This window comes from Hyla sarda, chromosome 7 (genome assembly GCF_029499605.1).
Source record: "Hyla sarda isolate aHylSar1 chromosome 7, aHylSar1.hap1, whole genome shotgun sequence".
Classification (NCBI taxonomy): Eukaryota; Metazoa; Chordata; class Amphibia; order Anura; family Hylidae; genus Hyla; species Hyla sarda.
Genome location: NC_079195.1, coordinates 98,956,523 through 98,977,226, shown reverse-complemented (window position 1 = coordinate 98,977,226; position 20,704 = coordinate 98,956,523). Strand labels below are relative to the sequence as shown.

At 44.6% G+C, this 20,704-nt stretch overlaps 1 protein-coding gene across 5 annotated transcripts in view; it reads left to right on the top strand.

Annotated features, from left to right (window-relative positions):
* Positions 1 to 20,704, top strand: part of HTR7 (5-hydroxytryptamine receptor 7) — a 219,953-nt gene that overhangs the window by 156,850 nt on the left and 42,399 nt on the right. The window lies entirely within an intron of this gene.

Below are 20,704 nucleotides of genomic sequence, written 5' to 3'. Positions count from 1 at the left end.
AGAGCTCTATAACAGAAAATTAGAGCTTCAGCCAAAACGGATATGGATATATTAAGAAGTTAATCAGCACAAACTTTTGGACTTATTACATGACTAAAAATGGGTTGTCAGGTGTTAAATTTTTTAAATTTTTTTAAAATATTTTTTTGGGGCCAGGGTAAAAAAAAACATTACTCACTTGTCTGATCTACTACTATGCAGATGCTCACCAGGTCCCCATTGATGACTGCTTCCTTGTGCTTTGTTTATATAATGAAAATTCACTTTTAGTCAATGACTACCCAATGACCCAGTGAGTGCTGGAATAGAGTTCAAAGAAGTGAGCTATGCTTTAAAAAAAAAAATTAAAGAAAAAAAAGAGAGAACGGTTGCCAAATTTGACTTTTTGACGTGCAACCTACTAGTTTTCCTAAAATGTTATATCGAATGAAAAGTCTACAAATGAAGCATTCTGACAATAAAACAACGATGAAATTAGTCGGGCACTCCAGTACTTTAAAGCGCAATTTCCTTTTTTTTTTTTTTTTTTTTTTTTTACAATTCAGCAGCCCATAGCACAATAGTAATGTGTGCCTGTGTGTTTTTATTAATTCCCGTTCGAAATATCTGATCTAAAGGGCCATTTAGTGTGGTCCTGGCATATGTCTTGTGTGCTCTTTGCGCTTGATCCTGATGCTGGTCTTCCAGGTAACCAACCAAAATCTACCAAAGGGCCAATATATAAACTATGTTAGTTTTTAAATAATTAACATGACAACACCTACTGAAAAGACACCAAACTACAAAGTAGTATGCCTATTTTATTGCTACTAAAATCAAATTATAAACACGTTAAAAAACAAAAAAAGAGCGCAGTGGCAACTAGACAAAAAACACATATAAGTGCACTAAAGGGAAGAGGGTCTCATACAATAAAGAGGTACGGTCAAATAGATGCAAAGGGATCATAAGGGATATATATATATATATATATATATATATATATATATATATATATCAGCACTACAGATGATTGCACTAGACAATGAATAACCTAGGGATGAACAATAGTGGCTGACTCAATGACCTCATCAAATGATAGCAAGAAAAAATTACTTACAATAAAGGCTACATGTTACTAGATCAGTGCCAGGAATGTGAGAATTCAACATAAATAGAGAAAATAGCGTACAATCATCCTCAGTGGCAAGAGACCACAAACAGCCAACCTTACATATTACTGTACCTAACTCGAGACCTAAAGCCATCTAATGTAATCAGTCAGGGTCTCATGCTAGGTATGGTTTAACAGGGGACCAGCACGAGGTTCAGGGCGTGCATACAACATTTTCTGGGAACAGGCAGGGAGAATACATGCAACATTTGCTGGGACTAGGCAAAATGCCCCCTCAGATCAGGTATTTGGAGCATTGTGTTATTTATGCTATGGTTTGCACAATTGTACTCTTAAGGATAAGTGGATAGAAGATAAGTGTCTGATCACAAGACATCCAACCACTGGGATCTCCTGTGACCTCCAGATTGGCGCCCTGGCTCTCCCCTGCATGGAGTGGTGGGCTTAACGTGAGAACAGCGCTCATGTAGTTATGGCACCCCCATAGAGAGTGCATGGAACATGTGCCCAATTCACCGCTCATGCACAGGGAGAGCCAGGGCCCCGTTATGGAAATCACAGGGGCTCTCAACAGTCTGACACCTCACAATCAGACATTTATTCCCTAATCTTAAATTAGGAGATCCGTTTTAAAATAATAGTAAATGTCTCAGCTTCAGGTTCTTAGCACTCTGTCCATAACTATCCTTGAATCAAGCAAAACTGCACACTTCCTATTAGATCTAAATGCTATTGACTGTACTATCTAAAATCTATTCATATTGGGTTGGGAAATCCAGTCCTTCACAATTTAAATTAAAAATGGGTAAATCTAAACTCATCACTTTTTTCTGTCTCTGATTCTTGATATTATCAATTAACTGAACCGCATTCCACCTCAGCTTCACAGGATTACAAAGTGCAGTCTTTGTTAAGAGAAATATTAATTTGGCCACTATTAGAATACAATAGAATACGTTTGTGTAAGTGTATAGTTTTCCAAATTCATATACAAAACTTCTATACATGTTCAAAAATATGCTGGTTTCATTTGGATCAGACATCCGATGAGCCCCAGATATGATCTAATAGTATGGCTTTGAGTGCATAACTACTGTATTATCTGTGCTCCCATAATGTTCCGCTCTATAGTCACAAAAGTCCAGCATAATTTTAAATAAACCTTTCAACCAGTAAAACATTATGTAATTAAAAATCAAGGTTGTGACCCGAACTTTGGCGAATATTGCCAGGTTCGGCTCATGCAAGCCTGCAGTACAATTGAAGCAGCAATCTGTATAGATCGCTGCTTTATTGTAAGTTCTTTCTAGGCTTAGCACTATGCATCAGCCCAGCAAGGAAAGAGTCAACTGGCACTGCTCAGCAGCATTAGTTAAAAGAAAACGGTCATCCTGTTCACCCACACTAAGCATCATTTTTCATACTTTGGGCCTTTTGGTATCTGCTCTTCCTTGAATCCCTGTGGTGGTGGGTACCGGGGTAATAATTGGGGCTAACATTAAGCCCAAGATCAGTAATAGACTCTGTCAATTAGACAACTTCCACTAAAAAAACAGTAAAGTTAACCATTTTATTTAAATAAATAAAAAATGGTCATTGTTGTAGTCCATTGAATCGGAAGTAGTCCTTTACACACATATCTGAAAAGAAAAACACAGAGAATGGCCATAAAGCAATGTGTTCCCAAACAGGGACCCTCCAGATGTTGCTAAACTACCAACAACCCTCATCATTCCCAGACAGCCTTTGTAAGTTTAACAATAGTGTTGAGCGGCATTGGCCATATTCGAATTCGCGATATTTCACGAATATATGGACGAATTTTCATCATATATTCACAAAATTCGCATATTTGTAATATTTGTGTTTATTTTCGCATATGCGAAAATTTGCATAAACGAAAATTCTCATATGTGTAAATTATCATATGCAAAAATTTGCATAAGTGAAAATTTGCATTTGCAAAAATTAGCACATGCAAATTTCTCACATATGGGAAAATTTATACGCCAGTCTCACACAGTAGTATCAGAGCCTTCTTTAGACCACACAAGATGGAAGCAGAGAGGGATGATCACTGTGATGTGTTCTGTGAAAAAAAAACAAAAAATGAATATTCGTAATTGCGAATATATAGTGCTATATTCACGAATATTCGCAAATTCGCGAATATACGATATTCGCGAATAAAATTTGCATTGCGGATATTCGCGAGCAACACTATTTAACAACAGCTAAAGGGTTTGTTGATGTAATACATTTTTAACATTCCTTCCAAAAAAAAAAGGCATGCTAAAAATGAATAATAAAAACAGACCCATACTTATCAATCTCATTCTAGGGTGTGATCTCCTGTTGTGGCTCCACCTCCCGTTGTTACTAGAGGTGGGTCTATACACTATGAGGCCCATACCAGGAATGCGCGGGTAAAGGAACGTCTCTTAACTGTATAACATTTTTTACCGCCATCTATATAGATGGTTGGATAATGTATAAACCCCTCCCAAGGAATAGCTAGCGCTAGTTAACATAGCACTATATAGATCGCTGGTTTACTGTGACAAAAGATTTAAGTCACGCTGCATAGCAATACAACTTAACTCTTTCATTGTCATTTCGCCATGAACACTTTTTTGCAAGTTTTGCAACCTGGCAAGCCAAACTTTTGGAAAGTTTGTTCATTTCTAGCCATTACTTTACATTACATTATGGTGGGGGTCAAACTGCTGGGACCACTACAGATTCTGAGAATGAATAAGCTACGACAATTTAGTTGACTCTGCTATACAACACTCTCATAACATGTTTAGATCTTGATCGATCATTAGAACTAGACAAGAGAAATGCATGCTCATCGCTTTCTCTCCCAGCTCTGTGCAATGTAACTGAGACAGACACAAAAAGTAAGGCTATGTTGAGGATGTGTGCACACAGAGCTGGGGCAGAAGTTCTACTCCACATACTCCTTTCCCTGTTTATTCCAGCAATTGATCGGGGTCTGAGCACTCAGACCATGACCAATTGAAAATTTTTACATGTCTCTACATTTTTAGTGACAGGTGCACTTTTTAGACATATAGAGGGACATTTATCAATGTTTTCTTATGTATTCTTTTTTTTAGTCATTTTTTCCTTACTTTTTTTTGCTTATGTGTGACTTTTTTATCAGCTGGTTTCAGCCTGTTGATAATTTTTTTTCACGTAAGCAATTTTTCCTTTTTTACTTTGATAGTAGCTTTTTTTGTTAAATGTTTGAGCTGGAGTAAATTTAGTAAATTTTTAACCTTGTTGCGACTGTCGCAGTTGCGACTGTCGCAGTTGATAAATACCCGACTAAAGCAAATCCATTTTGAAAAATTTACTACGTAAATAAGTTTGAATTTTCTTGCTTTTCTTGTTCTTCATGCAAATTGTCACACGAAAACACATGTAGTCGCAGTTGTGACAATTTTGCGACAATTATAGTAAAGAAAACCTGACTAAACCCATTGATAAATGTCCATCATAGATGGTATTAAAGACATCAAAATATTAACGAAAACTCTAAGAAACATGGCTTCATGAAGACATTTGCCTAGTTGGAATCTAATGCAAAGCACATTTCACCCATAATGCATGGCCAAGAAGCATTATGAAATAAGACATACATAGATGAATACATAGATGGATTGGTGAATAACTAACGAAAATAAAGGAACAAAATGGTACAATACATCAATGAATCTACAACATTCACTAATGATGAAACAGATGCATCTCCTAGAAATTGACAAAAAGGCAACTTGTCATACTGAAAGGCCAGCTTAGCAAGTAATAAATGACAATGTCATGGGTAAATGGTTAACATCTGCTGAATAATGCATTTGACCCAATATACTTAAGAACAGGAGATTGACAATTATCCGGTCTTTTCACATTACTGAATGTCACATAATTTTGTAAGAGTTTGCTCGCACTTGCCCACTTGGGGGGCTACCTGGCTAATCTATGGACTTAATAAGGAGAACTTGCTTAGTTGTAGCCTCCTGACCAATTCTGGGTGCAGATCAACTGTTCGGTAGATGTAAACATTAGAGGAAACAAACTTGGATCTTCTTATAGTTTTAATTCCCCCAGGGGATGTACATATGACCTTGCAGTTGCAGGAGTTGTTTGTGCTAGGTGTGTGGGCTTGGGGTGATTGCATTTAGTTTAAAATAAGATTAGATTTGTGCAGTTCGCACTAGCAGATAGTGCTACTTCTGACACAAAACTTTTTTTTCCTTAGGCCTATGTGCACCTAGAGGGGAGGCCGGGAGGGGTTAATTAGTCTCAGGTATTATAAGATTAACTAGCTGCTGCCGTCCAATGATGTAACTGCAGCTTCTGTGGGGCCAGAGTCATGCTGCCACCCAATTCCCATGTCCCTCCCCATTCCTGACTTTCATATTTACCTGTCTGTGCGCTCCTGTAGGCTCCGGCGGCATCATGCACTGTAGTTGTGTGATGTGCACTGACGTGTGACTCCACGTTGAGGGCACAGCTACAGCGCAGGAAGCTGCCAGAGCATGCAGGAGAGGGAAGACAGGAAAATATAAAAGCTGGGGATTGGGAGGGAATCGGGAGGTGGCGGGACTCTGGCCCCGCAGATGCCACTGCAGTTACATTATTTAAATTGGCCACTTTAAATAATTGAACCGCAGTGGCTTCTGTGGGGCCAGAATGAGTTTATCTGGGTATAACACACAGATAGACTTTTAGCTTAAAATTTTAATTTAAAAAATGTGTGTTATATGCCGATAAAGCTTTAGATTGCAGGGGGCCAATCGATGGGACCCTCACAATCTCCCGCACCCCGGCTTTCCCCAGGAAGGGAGCGTGTTGACCCTTGCACGAAGAGAAAGGCAACACACCCCCTCAACATACCTCTATGGGAGAGCCGGAGATACAGCGTTCGGGTATCTCTGGCTTTCCCCTAGAGATACATGGAGGGGCAATTTGGTTTCCTCTTTGTGCAGGGGTCAACACGCTCTCTTCATGGAGTGAGTCAGGGTGCCATGCAGGGAGATTGCGGGGTCCCAGTAGTTGAACCCTCCAAGATCTAAAGCTTATCCCTATCCTATAGATAAGTCCCTATATGTAGTCCCTATAAGTATTACTTTCCCTTTACACTCAATTAACATTGTTTTATAACCAAGTATAAGGGATACTGAGATTGCATGTTTTCTTCAGTGTACAGGGTGGGCCATTTATATCGATACACGTTAATAAAATGGGAATGGTTGGTGATAATTAACTTCCTGTTTGTGGCACATTAGTATATGTGAGGGGGGAAACTTTTCAAGATGGGTGGTGACCATGGCGGCCATTTTGAAGTTGGCCATTTTGAATCCAACTTTTTTTTTTCAATAGGAAGAGGGTCATGTGACGCATCAAACTTATTGGGAATTTAACAAGAAAAACAATGATTTGCTTGGTTTTAACGTAACTTTATTCTTTCATGAGTTATTTACAAGTTTCTGACCACTTATAAAATGTGTTCAATGTGCTGCCCATTGTATTGGATTGTCAATGCAACCCTCTTCTCCCACTCTTCACACACTGATGGCAACACCGCAGGAGAAATGCTTGCACAGGCTTCCAGTAGCCGTAGTTTCAGGTGCTGCACATCTAGTGTCTTCACAGCATAGACAATCGCCTGCAGATGACCCCAAAGATAAAAGTCAACTGGCCCACGACGACCAATTCACTTTCCAGGAAACTGTTCTTCTAGGAATGCTCGGACCTGACACCCATAATGTGGTGGTGCACCATCTTGCTGGAAAAACTCAGGGAACATGCCAGGTCCGATCATTCCTAGATGAACAATTTCCTCGAAAGTGGATTGGGCGTCGTGGGCCCCCAAGGTCTCCCAATCTGACCCCCTTAGACTTTTATCTTTGGGGTCATCGGAAGGCAATTGTCTATGCTGTGAAGATACGAGATGTGCAGCACCTGAAACTAGAGATACTGGAAGCCTGTGCTAGCATTTCTCCTGCGATGTTGCTATCAGTGTGTGAAGAGTGGTAGAAGAGGGTTGCATTGACAATCCAACACAATGGGCAGCACATTGAACAAATTTTATAAGTGGTCAGAAACTTGTAAATAACTCATGAAAGAATAAAGTTATGCCAAGCACATCATTGTTTTTCTTGTGAAATTCCCAATAAGTTTGATGTGTCACATGACCCTCTTCCTATTGAAAAAACTAAAGTTGGATTCAAAATGTCCAACTTCAAAAAGGCCGCCATGGTCACCACCCAACTTGAAAATTGTCCCCCCTCACATATACTAATGTGCCACAAACAGGAAGTTAATATCACCAACGATTCCCATTTTATTAAGGTGTATCCATATAAATGGCCCACCCTGTACACTGGACTACTTTAACTGCCTAAGTCTAAAGTAGTAGTATACCTATGTACAACATAAAAGACAATGGTCCTGAATTACAATGAGCGGAGTGGAGTTTTCTTTGTGGGTTTTAATTCCTACATTTAGCTTTTTTACAGATTCCAGAGCTCAAATCCACCAAATTTTCAGTGGAAACCTTAGTAAATATGTTGGGATTTTTTGAAAATGTCGCAGACATGCATCTTTTTGGTGGTCACTCCCCGCTTTCAGGTTTTCTGAGTAAAATGTAGAGTTGGTCAGGTTTTAAAAAAATCTTTGGCGCAAATTCTGGCACAGACACAATTCTGGCGCACAACCCAACAAAAAAGGTAAATCAGGGCCAATATGTTTACCCTATGTGCCCAACTTATACTTTGCTTTCTATACTATGGGTACATGAGGCCCTTGTAATCTGATATATATGCATTTAAAAAAAAAATAATTTACAGTAATAAAAGTTGTTTTAGACTTCTGGTTTTGTGATAAATGATACATTTATGACACTGTCTAATGCATAATTTCATCTGATTTTGGTTTCTGTGAATACCCTTACTCTTTTCAAAAGCAAGGTAAGTTAATGGGAAGTTTGGTCCCCTTTTTGCACCCATAACAGCCTTATCACTTGAGTAAAGACTATCCTCATCGGTTTATAGTATGTATGTGGGAACTTGTGACTATTCAGCCAAAAGCTGAATAGTGAGGTTAAAAACTGATGCTGGACAGGGTGGGCCATTTATATGGTCCAACTTACAATTGGTGTCCTTTATTATACCATGCATTTGATCGGGTTGAAGTCTGGACTCTTCATGCCAGCTTCCAGTGGCCCTAGTCTGTATGTTTGCATTAATATTTGGCTGAGCTGTTATTACTCCTAGATTCTTCCACTATACAATCATAGCTCTTACAGGTGTCCATGCCACTTGAAAAGAGGAAAAGAAAGGTTCAATTTTGGCTGTACTGGCAGAGGGATACAGTGAGAATCAATTTCCTTCCATTCTAAAAATTCCAATGTTGGCGGTTCATAGGAACAAGGTCAAGATACAGACATTGGGAGAAAGAATGAACACGGTTGTCCACTGCCGATATGACCATCCTTTCAAATGTCACTAAACAACAATGGGATGACATCAAATGACCTACAGAAAGAAAGGCAATGAGCAGCTGGGTGCAGCACATGACAAAGACCCCTACTGACTCCTGTGCAAAGCTGGAATAAAAGCTCTTCATCAATGAGAAGCAAAAAGCCATACTTAAGTCAAGTTCTTGAAGTTATTGACTCCATCCCTGGGGGCAAGAGTCCGGGCACGGATGGCTTTACTGCCGCATTCTATAAGAGGTTTGCTGAGCGCCTTGCCCCCTTACTGCTGGAAGCTTTCAACGAGGTGTCCCCATTGTCTCCCTTTCCCCCGCAGACTACTTTAGCTCATGTCGCGGTCCTCCCTAAGCCGGGCAAGGACCCCCAGGTCTGTCCTAGCTACAGGCCTATTTCTCTACTGAATGAAGATGTGAAAATCTTTGCTAAATTGATCGCTTCACGATTGGGTCCGGTCCTTCCGGACTTGATTCACCCTGATCAGGCGGGCTTTGTACGGGGTAGGGAGGCCCGTGACAATACGCTTCAAACCCTTGACATTATTCACTATGCTAAGTCCCGTAAGATCCCTTTAATGGTTTTCTCCTTGGACGCGGAGAAGGCCTTTGATCGTATATCATGGCCTTCTCTGCGTCAAACCTTGTCCTCTATAGGTCTCGGCCCCGTTCTCACTTCAAAGATTTTGTCTCTTTACCAAACCCCCTCAGCACGCCTTAAAATTAATGGTTCCCTATCCCAATCCTTTAGCATTCACAATGGGACGCGTCAGGGTTGCCCCTTATCCCCTTTACTATACGTATTGGTCATGGAGCATCTCCTGACTGCTATCCGGCGGAATCCTGATATCTCGGGTGTCGACATTGGAGATCATGAGTACAAGTGCTCAGCATTCGCTGATGATCTCTTGGTATATATCACTAATCCCCATGTCTCACTTCCTGTGTTGATGTCGGAGCTGTCGGGATTCGGGATATGGTCCAATTTTAAAATTAATGTGGCTAAATCGGAGGCACTTAATGTCTCCCTCCCCCAATCCTCAGTCGATCTCTTTAAGTTGAATTTCCCCTTTGCATGGCCTTCAGGAGGCCTTTCCTATTTGGGCACGAAGATCCCTGCAGATTTATCCCGTCTTTTCCATTGCAACTTCACTCCTCTTCTAACACAATTTGACACTCTCCTGCAGGCATGGCGCCGCAAGAACGTTTCCTGGTTTGGCAGGATTAATATCTTAAAAATGACCCTCCTTACAAAATTATTGTATTTAGTCCAAACATTACCGATTAAACTTTCTACTATGTTCTGGAGGGGCCTGCAGAGCAAATTTGGCTCTTTTGTCTGGGCTATGGGTCGGTCGCGCATTCGAAGGGAAATACTTTATCGCCCTAAGGAGGCTGGGGGTGTGGGCCTGCCTGATTGCCGCCTGTATTATATGGCGGCGATGCACGTTCACCTATCAGACATCTTGCACAATTCTGAGTCCAAGCTCTGGGTGCGTATCGCGCACACGGTTTCTCCTCTTTCTCTAGCCGGCCTTCCTTGGACGTGGCCTTCACCCCCACCCTCCTTGCCTCTTCTATCCTTCACTTCTAGACATACCTTTTCTGCCCTTCAGGGGTCCCTGTCTAGTGGGTCCATGGTGGAGCCTACGGGCCCCCTGTTACCTATCACAGATCACCCAGATTTCCCCCCGGGCGCCTCGACTCGTGGGTTCTTAGGTGGGGACAAGTCAAACCCTCTCCGTTTCACACATGTGCTCTCCTCCTCTGACCTACTCCCCCTCTCTGACATACGCCCTGATCTAGTCTCTCGTGTATGGGCACCTTTTGAATATATACAGCTGCAACACTTTTATACCACCATACGGCGCTCTACGCGCTTACATAGACCACTGACACAGTTTATAACAGCTCTGTCTTCAGCCTCCCCTACCATCTCACACCATAGGCTTTCTCTATAGGATGCTACTATCCCGCTACTCCACTTCACTGCCTGCTTTTTGTGCTGCCTGGGAGTCGGAACTTAATACACAATTTACACCTGAGCAATGGCGGAAATGCTTCTACCTGTCTCACAAGTCGGTTATTGCTAATAAAACACAAGAAACTAACTACAAGATCCTTTCCCGGTGGTACCGTACTCCGGAGCAGCTGCACCGTTGGTTCCCCTCTGTTTCTGAGAATTGTTGGCTATGTGACCTCTCAGCTGGCACCATGCTGCACATTTGGTGGGACTGCCCTTCTCTGCGTCCCTTTTGGACTACAGTCCGTCAGGTAGTGGGTAAGATCACTGGTGTAGCTGTCCCGGACTCTCCTGAGGCCACTCTCTTATTTATGTTTGATATGTCCTCTTCTAGATGTAAGAAGTCTCTCTTGCGATATTTACTGCAGGCGGCGAAGTCGGTTATTCCTCGCAAATGGAGATCTACTGTCTCCCCCGCGATTGGTGATTAGATAGCGGAAGTAAACTACTTCCAACATATGGAGGAACTAATTGCCTTGTCCCCTGCAGAAAACGATTGCTATACTAAAACTTGGTTTGACTGGCTGTCTTTCCAGTCTACCCCTGAATATCGTACTCTGCTTTCCCCTCAGAACCCGGTGGCTCCTGTTCCTGGCCCCTCCGTCTGACTTCTTCTATCTTTTGTTCTCTCCCTCCTGTAGACTCCTACTTCTTTTCTCCTTTCCCTTGTCTTGTTCCCTTCTGTTGGTACCCTTGCACCTTTCCTGTGCACATCTTGTTACCTGGTATTTGTTATCAGTTTCCTTACCCATGTTGCATAAGTGTCTGGCTGGACACATATTGGTTAATGTAATTTGAATTTCCAGTATGGCATACTTCTCTTTCTCAGCTTGAGGTATACTGAGAGGCCTTATTGTTCCCTGATTGGGAGTTTTGGTGTTATGTAACGTCTGAACATGGACTCGTTCAGCACCTGTTTTATTGTACGGTGATTGTACTTTGTTTATTTACTTGTTTATACTTGAAACTGAATAAAAAATTTTAATTGGAAAAAAAAAAAAAAAGCCATACTTAAGTTTGCAAAAGCCCATAAGGAATGGAACATGAAGGAAAGGAGTAAGGTCATGTTCTCAGACAAGTCAAATTGGTTGCCTAATGGTTAGGCTTGGAGAGGCCTGAGGCTAAGTTTCTACTGAGGCTGTTTTTGGTGAAAAACGCAAAGAAAAACACCCAAAAAAACGCTGCGGCCAGATGTTAGCTGTAAATCAATGAGAAATCACAAAATTCTCTTTCCACTTGACGTTTTTTAAATCCTTCTGCAGTTTTTTCTCTTTTTTCGTTTTTCAGCTCCTTGGTGGTTTTCCAAAGTAGAAGTAACTTTTGCAATGTAATAAAATAATAACAAAGGTATCAAAATGATATGCAGGTTTATTAGTTATAATTAGGGATAAGCGGATCGAATCTGACAAATCTGAATTAGTAACAAATGTCAGGAAAAGTTAAATTTGCAACAAATGCAAATATCGCTGTGATTCTATCGTGCGAATCGCTTCAGTAAACTTCATTTAGTGCGGTCCATGTTCCAAGGCATCTCAAATGGCAGATCCACATGTGAGGACATGGGGCAAGGAACCCTGGGAAGGCGGAAACAAGGGTAGGCGGGATGATCCTTAATCACATGCAGGATCAGCAACCAGTCACCCCTGTGATGTCACAGCCCTATTGCAATATTGCAGCCAGTCACTTCATCCTTACACTGCAGAGAGATGAATAGGGACAGAGAGCAGTCTGTTTTTCACAGAAAAGCATTCTTAATGCAGCGATTCACCTCCCAGTCACTGTCTAAAGCGTACTATTATAGAGAGGATCAGAGAGCAGTGTGTTGCAAAGAAGAACAGCAGCGATTCAGCTCAAGCACAAATCCTGCCTAGAAGCACTGATAGGGAATTTTGGCTGTAGTACACAGCGACTGTGTGCTGCAGTACTGCTGTCTACTGCTGGTGATGTGCACAAAAACTGTTTTAAGCGTACTGTAGCACATTTTTCTGCCCTCATAAATGCATACCGCATACGTACAAGTGTTGTACCATTTTGTTTCCTAAAAAGTCTTCAGGGCCCAGATACTGACAAAGGACAGCCAAAAGTACTCATCGTCTGGAGTTATAAACATACTTTTTTAAGCGTACTGCAGCGCATTTTTTTGCCCTCATAAGTGCATACCACATACTTACATCTAAGTGTTGTACCATTTTGTTTCTGATAAAGTTTTAAGGGCCTAGATACTGTGAAAGGACAGCCAAAAGTACTCACTGGCTGGTGTAGTACACCAAAACTTTTTTAAGTGTACTGCAGCGCATTTTTCTGCCCTCATAAGTGCATACCACATAGATACATCTAAGTGTTGTACCATGTTGTTTCTGTTAAAGTTTCAAGGGCCTAGATACTGTGAAAGGCCAATCAAAAGTACTCACCAGCTGGTGTTGTACACAAAAACTTTTTTAAGCGTACTGTAGTGCATTTTTCTGCCCTCATAAGTGCATACCACATACGTACATCTAAGTGTTGTACCATTTTGTTCCTGATAAAGTCTTAAGGGCCTAGATATTGTAAAAGGACAGCAAAAAGTACTCACTGGCTGATGTTCCACTTTTTTTAAGCGTACTGTAGCGAATTTTTCTGCCCTCATAAGTGCATACCACATACGTACATCTAAGTGTTGTACCATTTTGTTCTTAAGTGCCTAGTTACTGTAAAAGGTCAGTCAAAAGTACACACCTGCTGCTGTTCTAGAAAAATACTGTTTTAAACACAGTGAAGCATATTGTACTCCCCTCATATACGCATTAAATATGTCAGGCAGAGAAGGGCCAGGACATGCAAAGAGGAGTGGCAGAGGCCTAAATTCTTCAGGTGCAGGCAGAGGTAGCAGCAGACTTGGGGCGAGTGGCAGCAGGATTCTCAGCAAGAGGCCCAATCTCACGGTATCAGCTAGCCATCGTGTCTTAACCGTGTCAACCCGTCTGCCATCATCGATTGGTTAACACGGTCATCCACTTCATCACAAGTGACATCTGATACCCCCAGTCAACAGTAAGTGGGTTCCTCAGACACAACCCTCAGTTGCCATGGCCCGGGAGCAGTTCCTGTCCTCCCATTGCCTCTGTCCTATGCTGTTCCCTCCCCTACAGAAGTAACTTATGCTGTGGGTTCAGCTCCACTATTCAGTGAGGAATATCTAATAGAGGACAGTCAGCAGCTACTGCCAAGCCAAGAAGTGGAGGAGACATCTGTCGCTTCCTCTACTAGGCAGGCAAGTAGTGATGAGGAGAGTAACATGGGAGGTGGTTTTGCCAGTGTTCAGGGTCTTGAAACAGTCACTGTTGAGGAACCTGAGGAGGACATCAGTGACATGCAGACACTTGTTGATGATGAAGCCGATTGCAATTGGGAGCAGGGTGCAGAAGGGGCTTCATCATCATCATCATCATTAGAAAAGGGTTGCAGGTTGCCCATGAGGAAGCAGCTGAGCCAGCAACGTGGTAGCATGGTTGGCAGTCAGCAGGGTGGCAGAAGTGGAAATTCTGAAGTCTAATGTGCCCGGGGGAGACCACCTGCTTCGTGGCAGCCTACCTTGCCAGGAGGTAGTGAAACAGGGGTTCCTGCAGACGGCGGCAGTAGCAGTCAATCAGTGCGGACTGTTGGGGGTAAAATCAGCTACTTTGCAGTGTGCCAGTTTTTCATCAAGCATCCGGAGGAGGTTAACATGCCGATGTGCAAGCTTTGTCGGCAGAAGGTGAAGCGTGGCCAGGGTCCCAATGTTGGCACCATGGCCCTGCATCAGCATATGCTGTGCCACCGTAAAGTGGCCTGGAAGAACCATGGCTCCGATGTGGTGGTCCACCCTGCTGCATCACTCAGTGGCACACCGCTCCCTCTTTCAGCCAGCCAAGGCTCCACCACCTCAGCCGAAGGGAGCTGAGTGTCATAACCTCCTTCTGTCGCTCAAGATGCGCCTGCTCCTCCTACTTTGAGTCAGTCATTCCGCCAGCAATGCATCGGCGAAGCCATGTCCAAGAGACAACAATATCTGCCCACTATCCAACGGCGCAGAAGCTGAATGTGCTCCTGTCCAAGTTGCTGGTGCTACAGTCCCTCCCTATTCAAGAGGTGGACTCTGCACTTTTCAGAGAACTGATGGCTTGTGAGGTGGGCCAGTCCTTGAGCCTGTCAGTGTGTACCAAAGTGCACAATAGTGCCAACATCTGGAGCCATAACTATGGTCAGGGACAATACATGTCCTTTATGGCCCACTGGGTGAATGTGGTTCCTGCACAACCACAACACAAACTTGGACTGGTCATGCCGCTTCCTCCTCCACGCTCTCAGGCCGTTGGTCCTGTGACAGTGTGCAACTCCGCCTCCTCATCCTTCACCGTGTCCTCAGCCTCCACTGAATGGACAAGTCTCAGTGCACCTTCAGCATACCATGTGTGCAGAGCATGGCGGTGTCACACTGTTCTTTACATGGTTTGTCTTGGAACATGTCACACAGGAGAGGAACTGCTAAAAGTAATTCATAAAGAAATGGGAGCATGGCCTACTCACCAAAAACTGGAAATGGGAAGCATGGTGACTGACAACGGGAAGAACATCTTCTGTGCTGCGATAAGGAAGGCTGACCCATGCACCCTGCATGGCACTCGTGTTCAATATGGTTGTCAAAGGTTCCTGAAGTGTTCCCCCAATTTGCAAGACATCCTAACAATGGGAAGGAAACTTTGCATGCACTTCAGCCACTGGTACACCGCAAAGCACACCCTCCTTGAGCTGCAGCGTCAGAACAGTATCCCCCAACATATTCTGATTTGCGACATTGCCACCTGTTGGAATTCCACCCTCCATATGTTGGACAGACTATATGAATAGAGAAAAGCCATCACTGATTTCTTGATGATCTAAGCCGATAGGGGTACTCCCCTTTGTAACCTCAATGTCAACAAGTGGCAGCTCATACGTGACACCTGCCGTTTGCTCAGGCCCTTTGAGGTAGCCAGATTATTAGTCAGTCACCAGGATTATGCGATGAACGACATTCTTCCACTGCTTCATTTCCTACAACACATGTTGGAAACAATGGCTAGTCAGGGCACTGGAGATGTAGCGCCTACATCTCACGGCCACATAAGCCCTGTGGTGGCTGAACTGGAGGAGGAAGATGGGGAGGGGCACAGTGGAGCACAGTTTAGGTTTTGCAAAATGTTTTTTTTTTCTAGTCATCTGAAAGGAGAGGAGGAGCAGGAGCAGCCAGAAGAGCTAGATGGTTATGATGAAGGCGAGACAGAGGACCCAGACACACCTTGGCAGCATGCAGTGGAGATGGAGGCAGGGAGTCCCTCCGAGTCACTTGCACAAATGCATGCTCGCTTGCTTACGTAGTGACCGCCGAATTGTCATCATTCGACAGCAGGATGACTTCTAGCTCTCCACCTTATTGTACTCTCAGTTCTGCCACAAAATGGGGGCCTTTTTTTACACCCACTGACCTACTACAGAGACACCCTCCATAGTCAGTTGGCTGATGCCTATCAGCACCATCGTCCATCCTCTCGCAGGTCTGACTCGGGGGGCCCTCTGCGCTCACTTTCCATTGCCATGGCAGCTGGGGAGGGGTAGGGTGGAAGAAGCAGTACCAGCTCCATCAGCAGCAGCCTGAGTCTACAGTGGCTGATGAGTAGCTTTCTTCACCCCATAGTGAAGCAAATCCTCAGCAGCAGGTAGACCTTGAGCAGGACCTGAACCAGCAGGTGGTGGCATGCCTTGACATGACCATACCAACACACCTTGAATATCCGCTGGACTTCTGGGCAGCCAAACTTGATTTGTGGCCAGCCACAACTAGCAGAATTTGCCCTGTAAAAGTTGTCCTGCCCGGCCAGTAGTGTGCCATCAGTGTGGGTGCGGCAACGGCCATAGTCACCCCAAGGAGAACTCGTCTTTCCCCAAAAAAATGTGGAGAGACTGACCTTTGTAAAGATGAATCAGGCATGGATCAGCCAGTATTTCCAACCACCAATGCCTGATGCATCAGAGTACATTTACCATGGTGCCACACCAACACTTCACAAATATGGATAGTGCCAAACAGATTTAAGGTGCTGCTCCCCAGTTACAAACAATCCTCCGCATCAGATCTTTTTTCACCCACCTCCGTCGCCGGGTACAGGTATTGCCACCTAACGCCCCACTCTGTCACGGGTCACTTTCAGGACTCCTGATGCTGCTGCCAACACCTCCAGGCTGTCTAATTCTGCCGCCATATGTTCTCCTCATGCTGCTGCCACCTCCAAGCTGTGTAATTCAGCCACTATATGTTCTCCTTATGCTGCCGTCAACTCCAGGCTGTGCCATTCAGCCACTATATGGTCTCCTCATGCTGCCACCACCTCCAGGCTGAGCCATTCAGCCACGATATGGTCTCCTCATGCTGCCGCCACCTCCACACTTTGTCATTCAGCCACTATATGTTCTTCTCATGCTGCTGCCAACTCCAGGCTGTGCCATTCAGCCACTATATGGTCTATTCATGCTGCCGCCATCTCCAGGCTGTGCCGTTCAGCCACTATATGGTCTCCTCATGCTGCCACCAACTCCACGCTGTGCCATTTAGCCTCTAGATGGTCTCCTCATGCTGCTGCCACCTCAACGCTTTGTCATTCAGCCACTATATGATCTCCTCATGCTGCCACCAACGCCAGGCTGTGTCATTCAGCCACTATTTGGTCTCCTTATGCTGCTGGGACAATACTTAAAAAATTTTATGGTAGTACTAGCTACCATAAATCTTAAATTTAAATTAGAAAATTAATATTTTAATCTTAGGGATTGTGAAGCCCTATTAACTCCTCATGCTGTCGCCAGCTTCAGGCTGTGTCATTCAGCCACTATATGGTCTATTCATGCTGCTGGGGCATTACCTAAAAAATGTCTTCAATTTAAATTTGAAAATTTATATTTTAAGCTTATGGATGGTGAGGCCCTGGGGACCCCTCATGCTGCTGGGACATAACCTAAACATTTTTATGGTAGCACTAGCTACCATAAATCCTCAATTTAAATTTGAAAAATAATCTTTTAATCTTAGGGATTGTGAAGCCCTATTAACTCCTCATGCTGTCGTCAGCTGCAGGCTGTGTCATTCAGCCACCATATGGTCTACTCATGCTGCTGGGACATTACCTAAAAAATACTCAATTTAAATTTGAAAATTAATCTTTTTATCTCAGCAATTGTGAGGCCCTATGGTCTCCTCATGCTGCCACCAACTCAAGGCTGTGTCATTCAACCACTCTATGGTCTCCTCTTGCTGCCACCAATTCCAGGCTGTGTCATTCTGCAAGATTATGGTCTCCTCATGCGGCTGCCCCCTCTAGGCTCTGTCATTGTGCCGCCATGTGACTCCTTGTTAGATTGAGTTTTGTGGTAATACAGTATTATTTCAAAGTAAACACTGGGTACTTTAAACTATGGAATCTAATATAAATCTTAAATTTAAAAAAATCGATGTAATCTTTTCAAGACTGAGGCCTTATGGTCGTCGCCCCCATTTTACCTGTGGAATTATCACAAGAATCCAATGAAACAGCTTGGAGCGATAACAATGAACCATAGCTTATTAAATTAAATTAAACATTTGCACTTTCACAGTCAGGGGGGTGCTGAGAGGCAGGGGTTGAAACAGGTGGTATCTCACCTGGCGGAGGACCGCCAGTTCGATGCTCACCAGAATAAGTAATCAAAAAATTGAAATAAATTTTAATTAAATGAAGTAAAAATTACAGAAAAAATCTGCCACATCCAGGCGCTCTGCAGCAGTGATTCTAATAGTGATGCCTGTAATCTGCATGTCATACTGAATAACAGTATTATTTCACCAACACAGAACACTCCCTATTCATGTTATTACAAGGCAAAGTGTTCTATACCCCTATTGAGCCTCTATGTAGGCCAGAGATAGATGTTTTTAATAGCTATTGTTACGCCGAGCGCTCCGGGTCCCCGCTCCTCCCCGGAGCGCTCGCTACACTCTCGCTACTGCAGCGCTCCGGTCAGATCCACTGACCCGGTGCGCTGCGATACCGCCTCCAGCCGGGATGCGATTCGCGATGCGGGTGGCGCCCGCTCGCGATGCGCACCCCGGCTCCCGTACCTGACTCGCTCTCCGTCGGTCCTGTCCCGGCGCGCGCGGCCCCGCTCCCTAGGGCGCGCGCGCGCCGGGTCTCTGCGATTTAAAGGGCCACTTCGCCGCTGATTGGCGCAAGTGGTTCTAATTAGTGTGTTCACCTGTGCACTCCCTATGTATACCTCACTTCCCCTGCACTCCCTCGCCGGATCTTGTTGCCATTGTGCCAGTGAAAGCGTTTCCTTGTGTGTTCCTAGCCTGTGTTCCAGACCTCCTGCCGTTGCCCCTGACTACGATCCTTGCTGCCTGCCCCGACCTTCTGCTACGTCCGACCTTGCTTCTGTCTACTCCCTTGTACCGCGCCTATCTTCAGCAGTCAGAGAGGTTGAGCCGTTGCTAGTGGATACGACCTGGTCACTACCGCCGCAGCAAGACCATCCCGCTTTGCGGCGGGCTCTGGTGAACACCAGTAGTGACTTAGAACCGGTCCACTAGCACGGTCCACGCCAATCCCTCTCTGGCACAGAGGATCCACCTCCTGCCAGCCGGCATCGTGACAGTAGATCCGGCCATGGATCCCGCTGAAGTTCCTCTGCCAGTTGTCGCCGACCTCACCACGGTGGTCGCCCAGCAGTCACAACAGATAGCGCAACAAGGCCACCAGCTGTCTCAACTGACCGTGATGCTACAGCAGCTACTACCACAGCTTCAGCAATCATCTCCTCCGCCAGCTCCTGCACCTCCTCCGCAGCGAGTGGCCGCTTCAGGCCTACGACTATCCTTGCCGGATAAATTTGATGGGGACTCTAAATTTTGCCGTGGCTTTCTTTCTCAATGTTCCCTGCACTTGGAGATGATGTCGGACCAGTTTCCTACTGAAAGGTCTAAGGTGGCTTTCGTAGTCAGCCTTCTGTCTGGAAAAGCTCTGTCATGGGCCACACCGCTCTGGGACCGCAATGACCCTGTCACTGCCTCTGTACACTCCTTCTTCTCGGAAATTCGAAGTGTCTTTGAGGAACCTGCCCGAGCCTCTTCTGCTGAGACTGCCCTGTTGAACCTGGTCCAGGGTAATTCTTCCGTTGGCGAGTACGCCGTACAATTCCGTACTCTTGCTTCAGAACTATCCTGGAATAATGAGGCCCTCTGCGCGACCTTTAAAAAAGGCCTATCCAGCAACATTAAAGATGTTCTGGCCGCACGAGAAATCCCTGCTAACCTACATGAACTCATTCATCTAGCCACTCGCATTGACATGCGTTTTTCCGAAAGGCGTCAGGAGCTCCGCCAGGATATGGACTTTGTTCGCACGAGGCGTTTTTTCTCCCCGGCTCCTCTCTCCTCTGGTCCCCTGCAATCCGTTCCTGTGCCTCCCGCCGTGGAGGCTATGCAGGTCGACCGGTCTCGCCTGACACCTCAAGAGAGGACACGACGCCGCATGGAGAATCTCTGCCTGTACTGTGCCGGTACCGAACACTTCCTGAAGGATTGTCCTATCCGTCCTCCCCGCCTGGAAAGACGTACGCTGACTCCGCACAAAGGTGAGACAGTCCTTGATGTCAACTCTGCTTCTCCACGTCTTACTGTGCCTGTGCGGATATCTGCCTCTACCTTCTCCTTCTCTACTATGGCCTTCTTGGATTCCGGATCTGCAGGAAATTTTATTTTGGCCTCTCTCATCAACAGGTTCAACATCCCGGTGACCAGTCTCGCCAGACCCCTCTACATCAATTGTGTTAACAATGAAAATTGGACTGTACCATACGTTTCCGCACGGAGCCCCTCCTAATGTGCATCGGACCTCATCACGAGAAAATTGAGTTTTTGGTCCTCCCCAATTGCACTTCCGAAATTCTCCTTGGACTACCCTGGCTTCAACACCATTCCCCAACCCTGGATTGGTCCACTGGGGAGATCAAGAGTTGGGGTCCCTCTTGTTTCAAGGACTGCC